We start from the raw sequence: 8421 nt of genomic DNA, 5'->3' as shown, positions 1-8421 counted from the left end.
TTGAATGTACGTAAATATTCAAAGGAGGAAAAAAAATTAAAGGGATTCCATTAGATAATTGAAATCACAAAGGAAAGATGGGATTCGGCGGGAAAGAGTGATGTTGGTCGCATAATTAGGCACACGAGGTGTTTGAGTTCCCAACCGAGGCTCTATATCTAGCAATCTTTTCTACTCCTACTTGGCTGTTCATCCAGTGGAAAAGTGGAAAGCGAATTTGGTTAGAGTAGCCGGCCTACAATTGGCTGTTAAGTATGTTGGAATAAGATGATCCATCTTTTGTGTCGATTTGTTTTCCAAATTGGCACTTACATTGTGCCTTGTGGAGATGTCGTGCTCTGTACAGGAGATTCTAGAAATGGTAGGCCATTCCTCATTTTGCTTCTGTTTTTATTTCTCTATTAACTTTTCTTTTCTTACATAACTCTCTTCGTCCTTTAGCATTATGCACGAGGAATTGATATTGAACACTATAGAATATGACTTGTCAATTGCGACTTCATCCACATTTATGTGGAAGTTTCTTAAGGAAACTAAATCTGATGAGAATGGACTTGGTTTTATTAATGTTATTTGATGTTGTTATGAATTGGTTTTTTTTTCAAAATAAATTGATCTTAGGGAGAATTCCAAATAAAGGTTTGAGTTATCATCATTTTTTCAAATAAGAACGTAAAATGAACATTATTTCAAATAAGGGTCCGAAGTGCCTTCATTTTTTCAAATAAGGGCCCAAAATGGACATTGTTTTAAATAAAGGATCTGAAGTAACCATATCAGTCTCAAATAAATACTTGAACTCACCAACTATGAAGGATAATTTTGTCTTTAATTTTTTTCCTTTTTTCTTTATTTTTTCGTAGAAAACTAAATAAAACTAAAACTAAAAAAGAAAAAGAAAAAAAGAAGGGAAAAACACAAACGAGAAGGCAACCTTCCCCTATGGCTACCACCCCATCGCCAGTGGGGCAGCGACGATGGTTGATAGGGTTGCTGAAGTTTGGGTGAGGGCCTACTAGCCCTCCCCAAAGATAAGAGAGATTATGCCCTTATTTGAAATAGTTATAATCACTTCAACCCCCTTCTCTAAGACTGATATAATCACTTCAGGATTTTATTCGAAATAAAATCCACTTTAAGCCCTTATTTGAGAAAATAAGAGGCCCTTACTTGGAATTTTTCCTTGATCTTATTTCATTAGTATCAAACACGATTTGATTTGGGTGTTTATTTGTACCTCCAACCAGATTAAGCACTTGTCCTTTTTCTTCATTGATTTTTGCCTAGTTTAGCATGAGACGCTCACATTTCGACCTTCAGTATCGGTTGCCGCTGCAAGTAACACTGCCCATACCGCTATTAAAGGGTGTAAACCATGCAGTATAATTTAACCAATTGTAGTGCCTGACAAATCTTGTAAGTAGCGAGAGACTTCAATCTATTGTTTCTTATATCTTTCATCTCTCTGTTTATATCCTCTAGGGACTTAGGGTCATTTCCTTTTGGCTAATTTTCCTTTGTACAGGGAATGCTCAAGACTGATGGCGATTTTCCATCAAAAAGCGAGGAGGTGTGTCAAATGTGTGTGTAATAAATATTGCACGAGTGGATATGACTACATAGCTAAAGTTGAACCGGCTCGTTCTCTTGAAGACCAAGTTTAGCATATCCTGTATCTTCAAGCTTGCTTTTTTTGTGTTTTGAGAGAACTAAGAGACCTTTAACAGCATCTTGTTTTGGTGTCTGATGAGGTATTTGTGTTAAGCGGCTCTTTGGTTTTAGAGGGTTCTGGTAATAGCTGTAGAGGTGATTTCGAGCTTATCGGCTCTTTCAAAGCCCTCGAACAGAAAACCTTAATTCTCCGCCATCTTTCTTCCTAAATTTCACGGCTGATGCAAAATCCTATTTCACATTTCATATTTCATCATTCAACTAGGAAGTCACAATGTCAGCAGTCATAAATTGCTTTGTATGAACCGAACATGAGAAACAACTTCCAGGCGAACTTCATCCCTTCGTATTTTTCCTGTCGTAGTAGTCGGCAAAGGCTTCTTCCAAGGAATGAAAGTTTTTGGTATCTTAAACCTGCAAAGAAATTAATGATATATTATTTTGGTTAAGATCGATAATGATGGATAAAACATTAAACAATCAAAATACGCCTAGAAGTTCACGTGACCGTGTGCATGGGTTGTGTGTTTGAGAGAGAGAGAGAGAGAGAGAGAGTTTAGGATCAAAGTAGCTGGATATTTGAAAGAGCAATACCCTGTTAAGTTCCTGTATCTGTAGTACTGTCGAAGAATTTCATCAGACAACAAACGTTCTTCTTTTTCATCTCGAAGTTCATGGCTTTTATCAGACCAAAGCCAGTTCTTTCACACGAATAGACCCAACAACCATCTCAGTCAGGCGAGCTTCAGGAATTCCTACAATGACGATTCCAGCTACTCCTGGATGTTGGAACAGTATTGCCTCTACCTATGCTGTGAAACAAGAACACGTCCCAGGAAAATGAGCTTCTCGTACATCTTTTCACGGTAGTTAACCATGATTTTGAGAAAATAAACAGGTTCATCATTGAAAACATAGAAAAATAAAAAGGTTCAATATTTGCCTCTACCTATCAGATATCTATGCTTGGTCAAAGGAAAAAAAAAAAATCATTTTTAAGCCAATTCATACATGATAAATTCTATTACCTCTTCAGGTAAACATTTTCTCCCCCAGTCTTGATCTGACCACTTTCTGGACCAATGAGCCACGCCTGACCATGCTCATCAGTGAAACCAACATCACCAGTGTCAAACCATGAATGACTGTTAGAGACTGATGACCGAACTTGATGCCAGTATCCAATCATCAAATGTGGACATCTGGTTAGAATTTTCCCAATGCCAATTGAATCATCACCATCTGTCTTCAATTCAACACGTGGGGCAGGTTTGCCGACACAAATGCCTCGTGGTGTTTGAACTAAACTGAGATCTGTTCCGACATGAAAATGAAGGGGCTGGTAAGGAAAACGAAAAATGTGGGTCATAGAGAGTCATGAAAACGTTAGTGAAGAACAAGTCTCTGTCATTCCTGCATATTGAGAAAACAAAGGAGAAAAAATAGTATGATGAGGAAAGAAGTTCAATGCACTTTGCTAGCAGGTTCTACTCCAACTAGCGTTGACGTTGTACAATTAGAGCATTATGGTTTAGAGGATGCACACCATAGGCCAAGAGAATCTTAGCTCTTGGGAAGAAGTTGCCAGCTTCTTTGATAAGATCAGTTGACAAACTTCCTCCACCATTTAATATCTTTTTGACACAGTCTCTTCCTTTCCATGGTCCCTTCTCCCTGAGGAAACTAGGAATTAAGCAGAAGTACCCCTCGAAAAGCATAACTTGGAACTTAGATAATGTAATGGCCGATGCTCTCTACACATTATATTTAATATATACATTGCTCGTTAAAGATCACTCTTTGTGGATAACCTGAGAAAGGATATTAGATCAGCGACCATGGCCAGAACAGTGATCAAAGCAGTGACGTCATTGTTTCTCTATAACCTCAATGGCTGTTTTAGCTTCGAACTTGGGCATCAAGACATGGCAAGCTCCAGCCATTAACATGGCCATGGCCGATGAGAGATCCCCAATGTGGCACAAATGAGCAGTATGCAAATAAACCCGCAAAAATTGAATAAAAAGAAATTCACTTGTCATATTACTCTGACTCCAATTGCCTGTGGACCTTCCAAATATGGAAACAATCACTTGAGACTTATCTTGACAATGATCATAGAATTTCCGGTTGCTAAACAAGCATGAAGACAATAAAAGAGAAGAAACTTGGAAAGGGCATACATCATTCTCACTGTAACCACATATGGTTATTTTTGCCATAGATTGTATGAACAATGCTGAATGGCTTATGGCAACTCCTTTTGGCTTCCCAGTAGTCCCTGGAGCCAGTAAGCCCAGTAAAGCTAGACATCTAGAAATGAAAACTTAGCAAGTGTCATGCATAACTACGAACTACAAATGCCACATTTTTCCAAACTTATGCATCAAGGTGGCATATAATTGACATAGTGACAACACCTGTGAAAATCAGAGAGAGAAAAGTAATTCTATAGCCAGAACCTACGCCCAAAGAACTCTATTAAGTAATGGAATGCAAGACAACATCTGAACATAGAAAGCAATATCACACAATGTAATCCTCTTATTTGAAAAACCCTAAAAAAAATTGCCGAGAAATATGGACAAAGAAGCTTTATCTAGGGAGTCTTGTTCAGAAGTAAGGTCAGAAAAGTATCTTAAGCAACAGGTGATCAACCCAAAAGAAAGCCGTATATTTACAGATCACATTGTCAATGCATATACATCTAATGTAAGTGAAGCAAGACAATTGTAAACGTATTCCATACTGAAACAGGGATCAATTATCACAAAAACAAAGAATTTGCAATATAGTATCTTCAAACGAGCTCAAACTTTTAGATATAACTAAGATTATATGTAGATTAAAGTACCATTTACATTTTATAAACTGCTACATAAGCACCTTATTGAGCACATGACCAGTTCAACCAGAAGTTATGCACAACACATTCGAGACTGTTCTCAACAAATTCACACCCTTAAAGATTGACGGGGAAGCAAATATGCTGACAATTAGAGCATTACTAATCTTGAGAGTATTGTCCAGTGATTCATCATTACTAGCATAAGGTTGAGTCAAATCTTCATGTTCAATCCTACCGACGAAATTTTTGGATGTCTACAAGAAAGTTTCAGGGAAGCAATAAGTTTAAATGCAAAGAATGAAAACAAAGTTCAATGAAATGTAGAAAGAATACTAATGTGGAATACTATTGATTTAGTAACCACATCATCCTCTCCCTCCAATTTCCCTTCCCGTCATACCAACAAAGTCAGGGATAATCCAACAATCAGGTCAAAGTCGAAGTAAGAAGAGCAATGAATTCTATGTAGTGACAGCGGCCAGAGCTTTGACCCTCCTCACTTTATTCAGAATGCTATTTTAAAGCAGATGGGAAACAACTCATACCTTTGCAGCAGATGTACGTTGTAAGCCCTGCAGCATTGCATCTGTGCTCACAGTTGCACGCCCAGACTGGAAAAAATAATGCCAACCCGTTAGCACCACAAGAATATAAAAAGTTCTAAGCAACAGAAAAACAAGGAAATCAATTACCATATATCGATATCTGTACAAATACATATTCAAATCAAGAAACTCACATTCACAGATTGCATTTCATGAAGCGCTGCCAGAGTGTCCATCTCCCTCCTGGAATCTAAAGTTTCATTTTCCAAGTACTTGATGCGATAATGCATCTCTTCAGTCTCCCTTTTTCTTTTCTCACCCTCCACCGCCTTCCCAGACCCAAATGAAGAGGCCCGAATCACACACTTCCCAAAGATCAACATACTTTTTTTTAATTAAAAATAAACAGAAAATTCAAAAGACAAGATCTTTTACCTCATCCTGCAGACTCTAGGGCTCAAAAGTTCTCGTGGCCCCTGATTCCATGAGGTAATCAGAATTGCGTGGATCAGTTTTGATGGTGAGCTCAGCAGAGCAATGGGTACATTTAAAGTAAAACATCAATATCCGGATACCCAGATCCGTCTGCTCGTGAAAACAAAAAACAAACTCGACGACTTGGAATTGGGAAACAGAATCGAAGGTGTGCAACTGACCTCGCCGACGACGTCCTCCTTCCTGGAATTGAACTTGTTGCCCTTGTAAATGTAATTCCCCCAGGTGTTGCATCGGATGCTCATCGGAAGAATCATCCGAACCTTAATCTGCCGATTCTTGGACTTCCAAAGCCTGGGCAACTTCGAAGGGTCGAAATCCGGCGGGTAATACTTTTTCACCACCTTTCTCTCCCTCATCGCCTTCTTCTACTCCTCCTCCTCTCAACTCGAAAAGAAAACGAGCTCGTCGACCGTAGATGGAGGGGGTCTGAAACAGGCGGGAGTCGAGCCGCGAATCCACCGCCAAAAAACCCAAGAATCGGACAGCGGTCGAGTCGGGTGGCGCTCGGGGAAGAGGAGGGCGGCGATGGAGGTCGAGACACAGCGGCGGCGAGAAGGAGAGCAGCGCGCGCTCCCCTGCCGGAGGTGGTGCCCGACGGCGGGAAGCTGGTGGTTCAGGGACGGCACGCTCAAGGAGGCGAGGCGGGAATGTGAAATCTTGATTTTTCCGATTTGTGATTATTATTGGGCCGACCCAAAGTGTCTGCCTTTTTTTCAAAAGAGGACCTAAAGTGTCTTCAGCCATTAGCAAGGGCCGGCAAGGGTTGGATGCCCATAGCCGGTAGTGGGCGAGGGCTGCTGAGCCCTTGCCGGCCACAGCCGAGGCCAGACTTACAGTCTGACTCAGTGGCCTTGGGTGCGATCGACGAGGGCCGTCAAGCCCTCGTTGGCTACGGGCGAGGGCTTGCAAGCCCTTGTCGACCCTTATCAATGGTCGGTGAGGTGGGTGAGCCTTCGCCGACTGCAGGCGAGGCCACCCTCGCCAAATCTAGGGAGGGTCGGTGTGGCATCCCAAAATTCATGGCGATCTCCAGATACATTAAGGCCTATGAATAGGTGATGGAAGTATCTTCAAGTTGTATTGTAATCATTTGATCCATAATTTGCAATAAGATTTATGGCGAAGCTTTTAATGGATAATTATTTGATAAGAAAGAAAATTCTATTCTTGGCTATGTGGTTTATAGGCTGAAATTTATTAATTTATGTTGCAAGCTTTATGGCCAAGTGAATAAGTGTAATTAGGTAAATATATGATGGGTAATTAGGTGATGATTAAAGGGAAAAATTAGAAGAGTGGGTTGAATTTTATTGGCCCAAGATCAGCCCCACCATTGGGCCCTTTTGGCCTGGCCCGCGAAGCTCAAAGGAAAGGAGCTGCCGTCGAACAAGGGGGAGGAGGCCCGGCCCATGAAGCCCGTAGAGCTGTCGACAAAGGAGAGGCGGCCCATGAGAGGCCCATCCTCTTACATGGCAATTACCAAGTGGCTTAGGGGACTTACCAAGTGTCACCTGCATGCAAAGAAATGATTACATGCTAATCATGAGGGGGAAGAAAGAAGAAGGGGCGGATTGAGCAAGGGGGGGTGTTGCACGAAGAGAAAGGAGGAAAGAGAGAGAAAGTGACCGTCCGAGAGAAAGAGAGAAGAGAGAAAGGGAGAGAGCGAGCAAGCGAGAGAAGAAGGGGAAGAGGGAGGCGGATCGCTGCTGTTCGTCGCCGTCGTCGAGCGGTCGAGTCCTGCCTTGCCCCGCCGTCTTTGCTCGCTATTTTGTGCTCGGATTAGAGGCAATTAGAGTTCTAAAACCTACCATTTGCTTGCTGTGATATGTATTGTAAGGGATGATAAACTTTGGTTGTGGTAGAAGTGAAGAAATTTGAAGCTCTAAGGAAAATATGGTAGCCTTGCATTCTGTTTTCTAGAAAGGCAGTCCGACCTTTGATGAATTCTTGAGCTGCATGTGATTTTTTAGTTGGAATCTTACTTCGACTTTTTGATGAAAGTTGTAGAGAACTTCTTGGAGAGTAACATATCAAAATTTCAGAAGAAATGAATAAGTATAGACCGGTGAAACTATTTTTCTTTGAGAAGTTAGATCTGGAAATTGTAATGCTGACCTAGTGTGATTCTGTGAATTTTATAAAATTCTCCGGTTGAAATTTGTTCTCGTGTTCTGAATGAAAGTTGAAGATGACATGTTAAGGAGTAACATAATAAAAATCTAGAGGAAATGGATGAGTTTAGGTTGGTGAAACAATCTTTATTCAAAACGATTAGAACTGGAATTCGGTGCCGAGGGTTATAGACGGTTATGGTTATTATAGATTTTAATCTATCACGAATCTGGTTTCGAGTTCTTCATGAAATATTTACTTCTGGATTTCTTATATAACATATAAAAATTTCAGAATTTTTGGAATTGATTTAGAATTTTTACTGAATTTTTGAATAAAACTATGTATGGCAATATTCCGAAATTATAAAGACTGTGATGTGTGGACTGTACCGAATTGTATGATATTCTTTTGATATGGTGTCCTTCATAGAATATTTTCCTCTAGATCTTGTATATAACATGTCAAATTTTTAGAATTTATTAAGGCTGTTTACTAAATTTTCAAGAATTATGACCAAAGGAGCGCAATCTGTTTTTATCTGAAATTGTTGTATTTTCAAAAATAAATGAAATTGCTCCATGTGATATAATGTTTTGAGTGGTTGATTATGCTGCATATGTGGTGACATATGGCATGTTATATGACATTAAAAGCTAGTTAAGAACTTTGATATTGTTGCATCAAATGCCATGTTAAAATTGAAATACATGTATAAATATAAATTGAGATAATAACAAGACCGTC

The 8421-nt window shown here is 39.9% G+C and overlaps 2 pseudogenes; both read right to left on the bottom strand.

Moving 5' to 3' along the window:
* Window positions 1–1955: 1955 nt before the first annotated feature.
* On the bottom strand, window positions 1956–4571 carry LOC139883651 (2-succinylbenzoate--CoA ligase, chloroplastic/peroxisomal-like; annotated as a pseudogene).
* A 7-nt stretch (window positions 4572–4578) lies between these two features.
* On the bottom strand, window positions 4579–5918 carry LOC139883649 (uncharacterized; annotated as a pseudogene).
* Window positions 5919–8421: the final 2503 nt, after the last annotated feature.

The sequence above is a fragment of the Rutidosis leptorrhynchoides genome, unplaced genomic scaffold, assembly GCF_046630445.1.
Source record: "Rutidosis leptorrhynchoides isolate AG116_Rl617_1_P2 unplaced genomic scaffold, CSIRO_AGI_Rlap_v1 contig430, whole genome shotgun sequence".
In the NCBI taxonomy this organism is placed as follows: domain Eukaryota; kingdom Viridiplantae; phylum Streptophyta; class Magnoliopsida; order Asterales; family Asteraceae; genus Rutidosis; species Rutidosis leptorrhynchoides.
This window is presented reverse-complemented; position numbering and strand designations above follow the sequence as displayed.